Below are 16,660 nucleotides of genomic sequence, written 5' to 3'. Positions count from 1 at the left end.
ATGTGGTTATGAGGGCATAAATAAGGTCAATTTTTTTCCACTAGTAGAAGCATAAAATTAGAGGGAATGTACTTAAGACAAGAGGTGGAAGGCTATGAGGAGAGTTGAGGAGAAATATTTCAGCCAGAGGATGGTGCAAGTCTGGAACTCACTGTCTAAAAGTGTAATTGCATCAGAAACTGTCATAACATTTAAGCAGTATTTAGATACTCACTTGCATTGGCATAGACTCCAGGGGCATGGGCCAAAAGCTGGACAGTGGGATTAGTATAGACTGATCTTTGACTAGTGCAGACATGACGGGAAAAATGGCCTTATTTTGTGCCGTAACTATCAGTAGATTGATTTCCATTATTATTTAGCATTAAATAAAAGATAAGTGGTAAAGAATATTTGGCCTTGTACCGTGGAACGCTGATTCATATTTTGAAATTTCCGTGAATTGAAAACGTAAGCAAATGGACGTCTTCACATAAAAAACAAGGACGAGCAGAACTTCCGGGTCGTGCAGACGCTTCAATGTGCAGCTGCACCCCACCATATCCCAGTGCCATTAACACAGATGCAGTACCAGCCGTGGTTTTCGTGAATGGTTTTACCTTTCTGAATATTTATTTACAAAGAATTCATGCTGAAGTTTTAACAGGTATGTTTGACAGAAAAGCATTATCGATTATTCTGTTAAATGCTGTATAAAATGTTTAAAACAACAGTTTGTTGGGCACTGCAAAATGTTTTCGAAATCGAAAACTAAAACATGCAATGGTATTGTTTCTTGGAAACTTGTATTTCCACTGCTTATTGATATGCCTTAAAAATAGGTAAGAAGTAGCTTTTGGTGCACAAATTAAAATACGTGTAGACAAAATAATATAATTTAACAGGAATTTACGATACTTGGCTAACAGGAAACAACACAGTGAGTATTGACTGAAAACGGTTTAGGATTTTTTTTAGTTTCCACTAGGCTTAACAAAAATATTCACTCATTGTCTCGTGATTTCAAAAATACGCATAAGTAAGATGCAGACTCTATATGCTCCATCACAATTACTTTGAGCAATGGATTGTACATAGTTACAGGTATTTCTGAGTTTAAGATTGAAGAATAGTGCAGCCAAATTAAAGCCAGCGGTTTTTATATTGAACAATCTCGTAAAAGATATTGTTTATTCACCTCAGGTATGTGATATTTTTTCTTACCCAACAAGTATTTGTTTTAGGACATAGTGACATTAAAATTTGAAAATTACTGAAATTTTATCCCAAATGTAGGGTAGTTTAGAGTTTGTTGAATATATTTTAAGTTATAATTTATCAAATTAAACTTTTTTGTCAGAAACAGTATATCCTTAAAAAGAATTCAGCTACAGGCAAATATCTAAATGTAATTTCTCCTTCTTCAGAAAATTGATAAAATTTTGAAGAAGTCCATTAACTCTAGCCCTGAGCTCTAAAACACGAGGCCTGGGATTCAAAGCTCAGTTCTGGATTTGTTTAAGTTGCTTCAATTGATGAATTTAAGAAGTCAATGATTTTTATAAACCGTTGACCATTTTAAACCGAGGAAATGGAAGGGAGACTGTATCAGAATGATTCCTGCTCCAAAGAAGTAAATTCGAATCAATTCTACTGTCTCCACTCACAATGATGCTCCATTCACACTGACTGCAGGATGGACAACATCAGGCCTTTGAGTGAAGTGAAATGAAGCTTCCAGAAGTCACTTAACCATATCAGTTGTGGCTCAGTTGGCAGCACTTTTGCTCGCGAGTCAGAATGTAGTGGATTTAAGTCCAAATCCACCCAAGATCACAAAGGTCAAGGCTGTTACTTTGGTGTAATATTGAGGAAGTGCCACTTTATTAAAGGTGTCACGTTTTGACACCTGAGACAGGCAAGAAGGGGTAAGATAAAGGAACCTTGGATGATAAGAGCGGTGGAGCTTCTTGTGAAAAGGAAGAAGGTAACTTACATAAGGTGGAGGAAGCTAGGGTCAAGTTCAGCTCTAGAGGATTACACGCAGGCAAGGAAGGAGCTCAAAAATGGTCTGAGGAGAGCCAGGAGGGGGCACGAGAAAGGCTTGGCAGAACGGATTAGGGAGAACACAAAGGCATTTTACACTTATGTGAGGAATAAGAGAATGGTCAAAGAAAGAGTAGGGCCGATCAGGGATAGCATAGGGAACTTGTGTGTGGAGTCTGAGGAGGTAGGGGAAGCCCTAAATGAGTTTTTTGCTTCTGTCTTTATGAAAGAAATGAACTTTGTAGTGAATGAAACCTTTGAAGAGCAGGTGTGCATGCTGGAATGGATAGAGATAGAGGAAGCTGATGTGCTGAAAATTTTGTCAAACATTAAGATTGACAAGTCGCCAGGCCCGGACCAGATTTGTCCTCGGCTGCTTTGGGAAGTGAGAAATGCAATTGCTTCGCCACTTGCGAGGATCTTTGTATCCTCGCTCTCCACTGGAGTCGTACCTGAGGACTGGAGAGAGGCAAATGTAATTCCTCTCTTCAAGAAAGGAAATAGGGAAATCCCTGGCAATTACAGACCAGTAAGTCTCACGTCTGTTGTCTGCAAGGTGTTAGAAAGGATTCAGAGGGATAGGATTTATGACCATCTGGAAGAGCATGGCTTGATCAAATACAGTCAACACGGCTTTGTGAGGGCTCGGCCATGCCTCACAAACCTTATCGAGTTTTTTGAGGATGTGACTAGAAAAGTTGATGAGGGTCGAGCTGTGGATGTGGTGTATATGGACTTCAGTAAGGCATTTGATAAGGTTCCCCATGGTAGGCTCATTCAGAAGGTCAGGAGGAATGGGATACAGGGGAACTTAGCTGCTTGGATACAGAACTGGCTGGCCAACAGAAGACAGCGAGTGGTAGTAGAAAGAAAATATTCTGCCTGGAAGTCAGTGGTGAGTGGGGTTCCACAGGGCTCTGTCCTTGGGCCTCTACTGTTTGTAATTTTTATTAATGACTTGGATGAGGGGATTGAAGGATGGGTCAGCAAGTTTGCAGATGATACGAAGGTTGGAGGTGTCGTTGACAATATAGAGGGCTGTTGTAGCCTGCAGGGGGACATTGACAGGATGCAGAGATGGGCTGAGAGGTGGCAGATGGAGTTCAACCTGGATAAATGCGAGGTGATGCATTTTGGAGTGTCGAATTTGAAAGCTGAGTACAGGATTAAGGATAGGATTCTTGGCAGTGTGGAGGAACAGAGGGATCTTGGTGTGCAGATACATAGATCCCTTAAAATGGCCACCCAAGTGGACAGGGTTGTTAAGAAAGCATATGGTGTTTTGGCTTTCATTAACAGGGGGATTGAGTTTAAGAGTCGTGAGATCTTGTTGCAGCTCTATAAAACTTTGGTTAGACCGCACTTGGAATACTGCATCCAGTTCTGGTCGCCCTATTATAGGAAAGATGTGGATGCTTTGGAGAGGGTTCAGAGGAGGTTTACCAGGATGCTGCCTGGACTGGAGGGCTTATCTTATGAAGAGAGGTTGACTGAGCTCGGTCTCTTTTCATTGGAGAAACGGAGGAGGAGAGGGGACCTAATTGAGTTATACAAGATAATGAGAGGCATAGATAGAGTTGATAGCCAGAGACTATTTCCCAGGGCATAAATGGCTAACACGAGGGGTCATAGTTTTAAGCTGGTTGGTGGATGGTATAGAGGGGATGTCAGAGGCGGGTTCTTTACACAGAGAGTTGTGAGAGCATGGAATGCGTTGCCAGCAGCAGTTGTGGAAGCAAGGCCATTGGGGTCATTTAAGAGACTGCTGGACATGCATATGGTCACAGAAATTTGAGGGTGCATACATGAGGATCAATGGTCGGCACAACATTGTGGGCTGAAGGGCCTGTTCTGTGCTGTACTGTTCTATGTTCTATGTTCTATGTTCTATGTTTTGGCTGAGGTGTTTAACTGAAATCCTGTTTGCCTCTCGGGTAGATCCAAAGGATGTTATGACACTTTTCAAAGAGAGCAGGGAGTTTATCCTTGGTGTCCTAGCAAATATTTAATTCATAATCAATATCATAAATATCACCTTCCTGTGCTCAACTTGTTTATTGTATTTCTTACATTCCAACAGTGACTGCATGCTTTATGATGTCCCTTGGTCGCTGGTGAAAGCACTACATAAATGCAGATTATTATTTCTATGTCAAAAAATCCAGCTAAAACATAAAATTTTGTTTCAGTGAACGCACTGTTTAAACTTGGACCTAAATGTATTTACTTAAACCTCCAGTTACTTTTAACCTGTGACAAATTGAGAATTCTCACACCAATTCTTTTCTTTAGAAATGTGAACAGTCCTGTAGTGGAACAGTGCATGATGTAAATCTAAAATAGACGAATATCCAGTGCTCTGAATTCTGCCTGTGGTTGGGAAAGGGCGGAATTTGCTTGAACCTCTGGTGAGGGATCTTAATTTGGTTGGTGTCCATCCACTGGGTGGACAGGGAGTGCAGAGCTGTAGGATAGAGGCTGATGAGAAAGAACATGTTCTGTCTTCTCCACTCAACACCAAGCCAAGAAGAGCTGTAGCTGTCCTGCTCTGGGCTTAGTTAAAGATCAAAAATTGCAGAGTCCAAAGGCAATTGATGCTGGGTTACTGACAGGCCCTGTTAATCCAGAAAATAAATACCAAAATATTTTGCCTGTGCTTGCCCGCGGCCTCTGATTCTTCCTCTGGGAAAACATGGAACCACATTGAGTTCCTCCAGCTGTACCAGTGATGCATGACTCTGGCTCTTATCATTGAAAAGAGCCTATTCCTGGCATTGGAGCTGGGGCACCGTGGAGCCATAATGATGAGCAGAAATCCTATCCTACAACACTTCTGGCAATATAATTTAGTCTAGGCTCCAGATTTGAGACTTTCTGCTTAAAAAGGTTCCTGTGGGAAACCAAAGGAAAGTATCCCATTTGGGATGACTGTGGTTCAATTTCTGAAGATGAATCAGTTTGGATGTTCTGTTCACTGCAGACAGTGTTTTCCTGACAAGGATCAAATATAAGATGGTACAGAAACTGTGATACCATATGAGAGTCACATTTTCTGTGGGCTAATTGGAACATTATTAATAGTGATCAAGTAAAATTGTCGACGCGGCAACAGAATCCATGGGCCAAATGATTTATTTTCTACTAGGATGTATGCCTAGGTTCACATTTGCTTTCAAAAACCACAAATGTGTGTTTTAAGATTGACATGAAAAAGTGAGCAATGTCTTGTTCTTTACTCGCTGATTATTTTAATATGGAGTGTTTTATTTTGTAGATGCATTTGAGGATGCTGTTTTTGGGGGCTATTTTTGTCAGTTTTCCACAGTGTCTCAACACATGCTGTAGTTGTGTAAATAAATATTCTATTTCCTCTGTAGAAAATATCTGAGCAACGATTACAAATTTAAGAATACAGGTCAGATTTATATATTGCCACTCTGATATCAATGGTTGTTTGTTTGATATAAAGACATTTTGATTAGCTTCAACTTCCTATCAACTATTGTAATTTTTGTTATGGAAACAGTAAAATAGTAGCCTTTTTATGATTGTGCTGGCTCCAGTTTTTGATTATAAGCTCCACAACTCTTAAGTGAGAATCAAATTTGTAACCAAAAATAGATTATGTCCATTTTAAAGCTTGGTCACCACAACATCGTTGTTGAGGGTCAAGATGCATACACTGCTGAAAAAGCAGATACGTGGAATGGTTGCTTTGCAAACTAGGTGGGTGTCTCAGTCTTTCAACCAGCTCTGCACTTAGGTGGTAGATGAAACTATGATAAGGTGCAGAACAACATTATTACACAGGAAATCCACAAACTCAGAGGTAGTTCCACTCATGCATACTTGCCGCAATGAGATGCTTTTGAAATTTCTTTTAGACCACACTGAAAACATACAGCAAACAGCGAGCAGTGCGTTACGCCGCAAGGAAGATGAAGTTCACACAGTTTCAAAGCATTTCATGATAAAATTGAGTGAAATTCAGACGGAATAGGTGGTTATAGATGCTGGAACTAGAATGTTGATAAGATGACTTTTTGACTGTTAAGATGTGGATTGAAAGAAGGTAGAACTGAAAAGCATCTACCATAAGCAGCTCTTTAAGAACTGCACTTGCCTAATAAAAGATTAAATTTAGGTCATAATGAAAAAATTAAGCTGAAAACTACATTAGACATGAAGAAAATATTAGCGACGGGATGGGAGTTGACAAGGTGCATGGTTAAGAAAGTGGTTGATGACTGCAGTTTTCACATAACCCGGGCTCTTGCCTATGTAAAGGGGAATCTTTAACAACGTAATTAGCATCGGGACCAGGATGGGGAATTGAAATGTCACCAACTGAATTGGACCAGAACCAAGGGATTAAGTCATGGGTTTCATAGAAATACAAAGGTTAGGAAGAGTGGGGAGGTTGGGCCGTTAGAGGCAAGAGTATCAGGCTGAATCGGAAGAGAGGGATGGATCGTCAAAGTGAGGGAACCGGCTACAAAGTTGGTCTCATTTTTAAAAATTAAGAAATCCACTTTAAACTTGGCACTGGAGTTGAAGTGGAGTTGCAAAGAGTGAGGGATTTGAGAAGGTGGTATTTCTTTCATTTGCCCGTGCCCTTGAAGAATGGCCGTGGCGTAGAGTAGGATATATTAGTAGGTTTTTGGAGATAACTTCTTTCTAAAACAGTTGAACCTTCAGGAAACCTCAGCAAATGTAGGAAGGACTTTCCTTTGCAAACTCTTGCCTCTCCTGATGTGTGGTGACTCTCAGGTCAAACCACTACTACTCATCTCTCTCGAATGAAAGAGCAGCCCTGAGATACTCTGGGACTACGATGACTTTATTTTTACTGGGCATTAACACACTAACTGTCACAGAGAGAGCTACTCAAAGAACTTCCAGGCAATACATACTGGAGCCAATATTTCAGGAAAGGATCCAAGAGCAACCTGGCAAATTATGAAGAAGTTAGCACCTGGTTACCACAGAAACAATCAGAGAAAAACCTCAAGAACTGCGAATTTTTAATAACTGCACATTTGTTAGGTCTGAATACAGCCAACGAAGCAACTAATCAACATTAACCCTGGGTTAAAAACTTGCATTTAAAGACAGTCAAAAGAAACTAAACCATATTTTCTTTCAACTCCTATTTTTATTATCATTATTTTTCTTTAACTTCATATCTCTTGTGTGTGTGTGGATTTAAGGACCATATACTTCATGTTTTTATTATTTTCCTTTGGTTTAACAGTTAAAAACTTTATTCTGCCCTATCACTCAGGAAAACATTGCTTATTGGCGTCTAATGGCTCCCAGAAAAAAAAACTTAAGAGAAAACCCACAGAACTATGAATGCTGGAAATCAGAAACAAAACCAGAAATTGCTGGAAAAACTCAGCAGGTCTGGCAGTATCTGTGGTCAGAAAGCAGAGTTAACATTTGAGGTCCAGTGATCTTTCTTCAGAACACAGTTAACTACATTTTAGCTGGAGAGAGACATTGTCTTCTGCAAAAAAAAACTTAAACCTTTGTCATGATCAGTGAAAGAAACTGAAAAAGGAGGAGTTTATTCACCCATTCTCATCTGGTCATGGCAATTGCCAGTCATTGTAACGGCTAAATTCTAAAATGGCAAATGGAGCAATGTTGTTCAAGAAAGGATAGAAAGAGAAACCTGGGAACTGCAGGCCATTTAGCCCGACATCTCTTTATCGAGAAATTGCTGGAATGTTAATTGTTAAGGAAATCTTAACAATGCACCTAAAAAAGTATCAGACAGAACCAATGTGGTTTTATGAAATAGGCATTGACTCTGATAAATTTGTTAAACACATGGAGGCCTATGGTATAGAAGGAGGCCCTTTGGCCCATTGAGTCTGCAATGGTCAAAAGCAAGCACCTAACTATGCAAATCCCATTTTCCAGCACTTGGCCCATACTTGTCTGCTTTGGCATCACAAGTGTACAGCTAAATACTTACTAAATATTATGAGGATCGTGCCTCTATCTCCCTTACAGACGGTGCAGTTTAGATTCCCACCCCCTCTAGGTGAAAAAATCTTTCCTCACATCCTCTCTGAACTTTCTGCCCCTTATCTTAAATCTGTGTCTCCTGGTCATTGATCCCTCCACCAAAATTTCATCCTGTCAACGCTATCTATACCTCTCATCATTTTACACATCTCAAACCCATTTCCCCGACAGTCTCCTCTGCTTCAAGAAAAACAACCCCTGTCTGTCCAATCTCTCTTTACAACTCTCCAGCCCAGGCAACATTCTGGTGAATTTTCTTCGCACCCCGTCCAGTGCTATTTCATTCTTCCTTTCGCATGGATTCCAGAACTGCAAACAATAGCTGAGGCCTAACCAACATTTCATACAGTTCCAGCAGAAGCTTCCTGCTTTTAAACTTTATGCAGAGTTTAAAAGCAAGCACCTAACTTATTTTCAGAGGCAGCCTTCTTTCTGAATGTTAATCTTTTGAATGATGAGGTGCCTCCATTTAGAGAGTATACAAATGTTTTGAGATTGAGTCATGTACAATCACATTACAGTTCTATCAATAAACAACAAAGCTCAGCAGGACTGGCAGCATCTGTGAAGAAAAATCAGAGTTAACATTTAGGGTCTGGTGACCCTTCCTCAGAATTGATGGTAGCTAGGAAAATGTTGGTTTATATTCCTATCAATCTCCCATTGCAACCAGCTACAGGAAGAACTAAAGGTAAAACTTTGAATAGTTGTGTTTGTCATTTTCTGAGTCTCTTGGTCAACATTTGCAACAATGAGGCTGCAAGATGATCTAGATTGAGGTTTGAATATTGAAAGTCATAGAATATAGGACATAAAGCTAGGAAAAAAGTAGAGGGCTGACTCTGTCAGTTAATGATCACTTAGGTTATCCCTTGCTATTGTGCCAAAGTTCAGGAAACTGGGATGTGGAAATGGTTTCAGCACAGCCACAGAAATATAATTGATTCTTAATTGCCCTCTGGGTGATTAGGGCTGAGCTATAAATGTAAGCCAACAATGCCGTCATTCCATGGACAACTGACTTAGAAAAAGCGTAATGTGGGAAAATGTGAAATCATCTGTTTTGAGAGGAAGAATAATAAAATATGTTACCGAGATAGTGAAAGATTGTAAGGTTCTGAGATGCAGTGGCATCTGGTGTCCTCTTGTATGAGTTGCAAAAGCAACGTAAGTAATTGTGAAAGCCATTAGAATGTTCTCAAATATTGCAAATGGAATTGAATAGAAAAGAAAGAGATTATTCAGTTATACATGTGATACCACATTTGAAGCCTGGTGTGCCATATTGGTCACCTTATTCAAGGAAGGAATGTAACTACATTGGAATTAGTTCAGACAGTGGAAAAGAGTAATGTAGGTATTGACATTAGCCTGGAGGACCGTGAGATATTAGAAGCAATTAATAGAGACACAGAGAGAGAGAGAGAGAGAAGATACTAACAGATTCAGCAACCTTTAAAATGACTAAATCCGCAGGTCTAGATGAGGCTTATCCTAGGCCGTTGAGGAAGGAGATATCAGGGATTCTCACAGCAGTTTTCAAATCTAGAGGACTGGAAGACTGCTAATGTTGCCTCATTAATAAAGAAAACGAAGACGGGATAGACCAGGAACTTACAAGCTACCCAGTCTAACCTCGGTGGTGGGGAAATTATTAGAGCTAATTCTGACAGACTATATCTGCAGTTGGAATGATAAAGATTAAACAAAGTCAGCATGGATTGTAACAAGGAAATTGTGTTTGGAAAATTTGATAGAATTTTTTTGAGGAGGTCAGTGGGAGCATTGACAAGAATGATGGATTTTATGTAGTCCTCATGGTTCTTAGCAAAGCTTTTGATAAAGTCTCTCAATGCAGACTGGTCAAGAAATAAGAACCCATAAGATTCAAGGAAAACTACCACGTTGGATGCTAAATTGGCTGAGAGGCCGGAAGCAGACAGTAATGAGAAAGAGATGTTTCTGTAGCTGGGCGTCTGTTTCAGGTGGGGTTCTGCAGAGCTCGGTGCTGGGCCCTTGCTCTTTGTGATGTACTTTAATGATTTGGACTTAAATATAGGGAGTATGATCAAGGCATTCAGAGAGCAACAAAGGGGACCTCTTAGAGTGTTTAAGAGTGAGGGGCATGAATAGGTTGGATAGGAAGTTTTCAGTTAGATAGATTTAAAGTAAGAGATAGAAGGCTAAGAGGAAAATGTTTTTTTTCACTCATGGTGAAATTCATTTTTTGAAAGGGATTTTGAATTATAATCTCTGATAACATTTACGCAGTGTTTAGATAGTCCCCTGTAGGACTATGAGCAAAGAACTGGAAAATGAAATTAGTGTTGTTAGATCTTTGTTAATGATGTGAATATAATGAGCCAGATGGCCTCCTTCTGTGTCTGTCAGTGTAAGGTTTCCCAGACCGATACCTAGAATGGACAGGATAGGCTTGTGCCACTGCAGCCTTAAAGAAAAGAGGTGACTATTGAATCATGTAAGACCCTGAGGTGTCTTCAAAGGGGTAGGTTTGGAGAGAATGTTTCCTCTTTCAGAGAATCTGAAATTTTGGGGCTACTGTTCAAAAATAAGGGGTCACCCATTTGAAACAGACACGAGTCTTTGAAATTCACTTGCTCAAAATACAGTGGGAGAAGAGTCTTTGAATAGTTTCGTAGTGGAGGTGGATAGATCCTCGGTAAGAAAGGGAGTGAAGGATTATCACGTTAGGCAGGAATCGGGATTTGAGGTCAGGATCAGCCATGATCTTTTTAAATGGCAAAGAGAGCAGTGGAATGGCCTGCATCTGTACGTTTGGATAAAATGCAGTTTGAGCATTAAATATCTTTTTACTTCATCAATTCTTTAATTGGGACGTTATTACAAATAGAATCCATCCATCCATCCACTTAGAACTTCACTTCCAATGGTCTGTTGGGCACCCAGTTACAAGTACTGATTGTCGTACTTCCAGTGTTCCAGTGTTCTTGGAAGGTAATGTGGATAATGGTGTGTGGATTCAGTTGAAAATCTGACGCTGGTTTATATAACAGTTCAGACGATGACTTGCCATGATAGATAACTTACACATCCACCTCGTATGCTTTGCTGGGCTGCCAAAGTCATGCAGTTTCAACCCGATCCCTCAATCGTTATCATATTCAACTCTGAAAGCAACACCGTTTGTAAAAACAATAATGCACAACATTGACCATTCTTAGAAATAGAGTGGTAAGACCCAAACATTAGAGCCCACTGCTCCTGCAAGAGTGTAGCAGAGTGAAATTCCTATGTGACACTCCAAGGTTATTACCATGTCACCTTTTGGTCTCATCCCTTCGAGAACAGAAATGTCCCAGTCTGTTCAATCATCCTGGATGGTTAACTGGTTCGTTACTTAAAAACTGTATTTCAATTAGGAATTTAATTAATTATAACCTCACCTCTTGTAAAGAAGTTTTTTGAATCACTCTATCTAACTGAAGACCCAAATATCTTATGATAATTCAGCAGCCTATCCAAGACTTTGGCCTTGTGAAGAATTATAACTTCCTTACATTTGCGTTTATAAGCCCTAAGATCACTCAAGCTTTTTGATCAGGCTTCCCCACTTGTTTTCTCGTCTTCAGTGATTTGAATAAACATCTCATTCTTACATCCCAGTTAAACTGTAACATTTAATTTATTCAGAGATAGTAAGAACTGCTGGTGCTGGAGTCAGAGATAACATGATGTAGAGCTGGAGGAACACAATAGGCCAGGCAGCATCAGAGGAGCAGGAAAGCTGGCATTTCGAGTCAGGACCCTTCTTCAGAAATGGGGGAGGGGGAAGGGAGCTCTGAAATAAATAGAGGAGGGTTGGGGCTAGGGAAGGTAGATGGGATGGTGATAGGTGAGAGCGGGCAGGCAGTGGTGGGGATTGGTCAGTGAGGTGGGAGGAGCAGATAGGTGGGAGAGAAGATGGACAAGAAAAGGAGGTGGGGATGAGGGGGAGGGTTGGTCCTGGGATAAGGCCATGGGTGGGGAGATTTTGAAACCAGTACGTCCATATTGAGATCAATGTGGACTTTACTAGTTTCAAAATCTCCCCACCCACGGCCTCATCACATGACAAACCCTCCATCTCATCCCTGTCTCCTTGGCCTGTCCACCTTTTCTCCCACCTCTCAGCTCCTCTCACCTCACTGACCAATGACCAATTGCCTGCCCGCACTCACCTATCACCATCCCACCCACCTTCCCAGCCCCACCCCTCCTCTCTATTTATTTCAGAACCCCCTTCCCCTCCCCCATTTCTGAAGACGGGTCCTGACCTGAAATGCCAGTTTTCCTGCTCCTCTGATGCTGCCTGGCCTGCTGTGTTCATCAAACTCCACACTATTATTTCACTTAATTTGTGTTACCTTCTCCCTCAGTTTTACCACTAAAATGACTAATTACTTAAGACTTCTGCTAAATTTCAGTCAATATGCTTCTAAAGTCTGTTTTCTATCTTCTAATTTCAATATATATTTGTATTTAAAGAATATTTGGGAAGTACTGGAAGACTTTGGATTCACTTGGAAATTCTCTGAATTGAGCAAGAGTACCATATGATTTATTGTAAATAAAGCAATAGTTTAATATTTCCTGTAAGCTGCTTACCGTTTTACTAGAAATCAAGTGACTTTGGAGCAGTTGCTAAGCAGAACTTTTCAAGAAGAGATGGAGTTTTTTTTTGCCTAATTAATTTTAGCTTTTAACAGATTAGGGGCCCCATGCTAATGTTTGCCTAGCAACATTCTCTGAGTATGTAGAACAGAGCTCTAAGTAAGGAAGACACTCCAGAAGCTGTAGGCTTTCTCCTGAAATCCTGTTCAGTAGAATTTTCTGAGAAAATGCTGGAGTTTCGTATGCCAGCATACCTGTCCACTTGGTAAAATCTGAAGGAGTTGACTCTGTCCAATCCTGGATGACTCAAATTGAATGGAATCAGAGTAAGACATTTATCAGTTTTGATATTGACAAACTGAGAATTTCAGCTGCATCAACAAAAACTTCAGGGGATATGAGAAGTCATGATATTGTATCCTTTGTTTTCAGACCCTTGGCTCATCTCGAGTTGCTTCCCTCGTTTGTCTTTTTCATTTCAAAGCATCATCTCAGCAGAGACTTGTCTTTCTGAGTGATGTGAGTGTCTGTGTGTGTGTGAGACGAAAGGTGTTATAGTTTAGTTCTGGATCGGTGTTAATCAAGTTTGTCACTTGCTTTAAGAATAAGTTTTTTTGTTCACAAGAAGTGGATTATTTTGAGTTCATTCAAGAAGCCTGGTGTATGTTTCTTTTGTTTTTTATTATTGTATTAAAGAGAAGCAACTGGCCATTTTGGTAATTGAATCATTCAACAAATGGTGCAATCAGCTTGATTAGCAGCACATTGCTCCCATCACAGTTCTGACACTTCCTCATGACATTTCTGCATTTGGTGTTATTAGCCATGCATGTCCAAGCCATTAATATATTTATGGAAAAGTGAGAGGTAATGCATTTGGGGAAGACTAGCAAGACAAGAGATTACACTAAGAATAGTAGGACTCTGGAATGTATCAAAGATCACAGGGACATTGGTGTGCATATCCACGTATTCCTGAAGGGGGCAGGGCAGGTAGGTAAGATGGTTTAAAATGCATTTTGAATACTTGCTTTTATTTGCTGCGAAATAGTATAGAAGAACAAGGAGATTATCTGAAACTGTATGGAGTACAGTGTACAGTTCTAGTCATTGCATTTATAGGAAGGATGGGATTGTACTAGAGAGATTGCAGAGCAGATTTACCAGGATGCTGCCTGGGCCAGAGAGCCTGAGCTCTGAGGAAAGATTTGATAGACTGGAGTTATTTTCTTTGGAGCAGTTCCTTGAGAGGTGATCTGATCGAGGTGAATAAGATTATGAAGGGCATAGATAGAGTGGATAGGAAAGCACTTTGTGCGTTAGTAAAGGGGTCAATAATTGGGGGGCATAGTTATAATGCAAAATGTAGACAGCTCTGGAGAGACTTAGGGAGATTTTATGTCCACTCAGGGACTGGTGAGAGTTTGGACCTCACTGTTTGAAAGTGCGGTTGAGCCAGAAACTCTTGTAATGTTTAAGCAGGATTTTGTAATGTACTTATGTTGCCACATCCTCCACTGTTTACGGGCCAAAAGCTGAAAATGGGATTGGCTTGGTCAGATCTTTGTCAATTGGCACAGACACAATGAGCCAAATAGCCTCCAAATGTACTGTAAGTGTCTGAATCTCTTTAAAGTGTACTGCTGACCTTCAACGGGGCAATTCCACTGAATGTGTTCATCCACTCTGAAAACAGCAGGTCCCCACTACTTTTATTGTTCTTACAATCCCAACAGCATTAATTTTACTGCCAAGTTTATACATTGTAGACTATCAAATAGCTTTTAAAAGTTTTTAAGTGCACAACATCAACCATACTACCTTCATTCACCCTCTATTGCTTCAACAATTATCTCAATCAAATATGACATACCTTTTAATAAATGTCACAAAATTTTTGTGATCCTGTAGGATTTGGATAACCTTATTTAAAGTATCCAGAAGGAGAAGTGACATTGACCTAAATAAATCTCCCATTCTGATAATTTCATGCACATAGTCTAAAGGAGGGCCACAGAATTCATTTCTGTAGAATCTCTTTTGATCTCAAATCCCTCTCAAGAATCTTCTAAAATCATGATTCGTTCAGGTTTTGAATAATTTATAGCTTGTTAACTTAGTTCCTTTTGAAGCACACATAAGGAAACTATTTTGAAGATCCAATTATCAGGTGCTTAAATAATTTTGCGCCAAAATATCTGTCTGCCAAATTGGCAAGAAAGATCTCTTTCACATATTACACTTCTCGAAGATGATGTTAGAAGAATGTACTGTTATATTCAATCCACCTTCTGTTTTTACAAAGTGCAGGGTAAATTCAATGAACGCATGACTCCCATGTTGAGCTGTGCTTGAAGGAGATAGGGTTCAGGCATACAGGGCGACACCATTGTAATTCTGTTCCTGCTGAACACTCCATTTGAGTCTGTTACTCCATCTTCAATGCTAAGAATGAGAAATTGTCCAAGTTACCTGACAGTTTCTAGACCTACTGCGACCTTCATAAAGTGGATATGTACATGATTCTCGGGAAAATTCACCCATATTGAAATGAATCAAGAACATTTGCTTTTCAAGCATTATTGCATCTGATTTCAGTACTGTATAATTAAATCTGAAAAATTAAGTGTATTATTTGTTATATAATTGTAGACAGACCAACGCATACCATACGAAATACCTATCTTGCAAAGCACCAGTTTTGGAGTGATCGCCTTTCCCACTTTAATTTATAGTTCAGAATTTTTCCTAGAATTAGTCCATTTATTGGAAGGACATCAACAGCTCACTCCATCATTTAGAGCTGCAAACCTAGAGAAGAAAATAAATAAAAACCAAAAGAACTGTGGATGCTGTAAATCAGAAACAAAAACAAAGTTGCTGGAAAAGCTCAGCAGGTCTGGCAGCGCCTGTGAAGGAAAAAGCAGAGTTAATGTTTCGGGTCTGGGGACCCTTCCTCAGAACTGGGAAGTTGAGAAGAAAATAAATGTTTACGAGCAGATAATTTGGGAAATTATTTTTGGAAAAGGACAGTTATGACAGTGATGATGGAAAATCAAGCAGTCATGAATGTTTTGGTACGTAAATTGGCAGGATGGCTGCTTAAGATAGAAGGGAATGGGTACACATTCTGAACTTTTGGCTGCTATCCAAGTGGACGAGTGAATGAAAACTGAGGTAAATCGATGCACGTAATGCTATAGAAGGTACTAAACAAGTTCTCTCTGTAATAAATTTGGGCCGTTTCTGTTGACAGCTAGACTCACTACTACCTTTCTGGGATAGAAATCATGGAAAAATCAGGGGAAAACATTTTCTGCATGATCAAAAAACATTTTCATTGAGGTAAAGATGAGTTGATTCGGAATAGTCAGCGTGGATGTCTAAAGGGAAAATCATGTTTGAACTTTCTGGAGTTTTTCAAAGAAGTAACAGAAAACGTTGATGAAGGTAACTTTGTTAATGCTTTAAACATGAATTTCCAAAAGGCATTTGGTACACTGCCAAACAACAGGCATATGAGGATAGTGGCCGGTCACAGAATAAAAGGGACAGTTGCAACTTGGATACAAAATTGGCTGAATGATAGGACACAGAGAGTATTGGTCAATGGATATCTTCTGGGCTGGAGGAAGATTGGAGTCGAATTTTCCAGGTGTCACTAGTGGGACCCTTGCTTCTCCTGATATATAGCAATAATTTGGACATTTGTTTGTAAGGGACAATTTCAAAGTTTGTAGATGACACAAAACCTTAAAAAAAATTGTAAACTGTGAGGAGGACGGTGTGGTGCTCCAAATGACATTAAAGAGCACAATGGAACCTTGATCAAACAGGCTGAGGGGCGGCAGATGGAGTTTAATTTATATAAATGTGATGTGTTGCATTTTGGTAAGGCAAATCAGGGCAGGATTTATACAGTTAATGGTAAGGCTCTGGGAAGAGGGTTGCCGAACAAAGAGACCTA

The 16,660-nt window shown here is 39.9% G+C and overlaps 1 protein-coding gene across 1 annotated transcript in view; it reads left to right on the top strand.

Moving 5' to 3' along the window:
• The first annotated feature begins 523 nt into the window (after positions 1-523).
• Positions 524-16,660, top strand: part of cd247 (CD247 molecule) — a 58,288-nt gene continuing 42,151 nt past the window's right edge. Inside the window, exon 1 of the mRNA XM_048540910.2 lies at positions 524-646. The gene's annotated coding sequence lies outside the window, so the exon portion shown is untranslated. The remainder of the gene's footprint in view (positions 647-16,660) is intronic.

The sequence above is a fragment of the Stegostoma tigrinum genome, chromosome 12 (genome assembly GCF_030684315.1).
Source record: "Stegostoma tigrinum isolate sSteTig4 chromosome 12, sSteTig4.hap1, whole genome shotgun sequence".
Classification (NCBI taxonomy): domain Eukaryota; kingdom Metazoa; phylum Chordata; class Chondrichthyes; order Orectolobiformes; family Stegostomatidae; genus Stegostoma; species Stegostoma tigrinum.
Note: the sequence above shows the minus strand (reverse complement) of the source record. Positions and strands in the feature narration are given on the sequence as shown.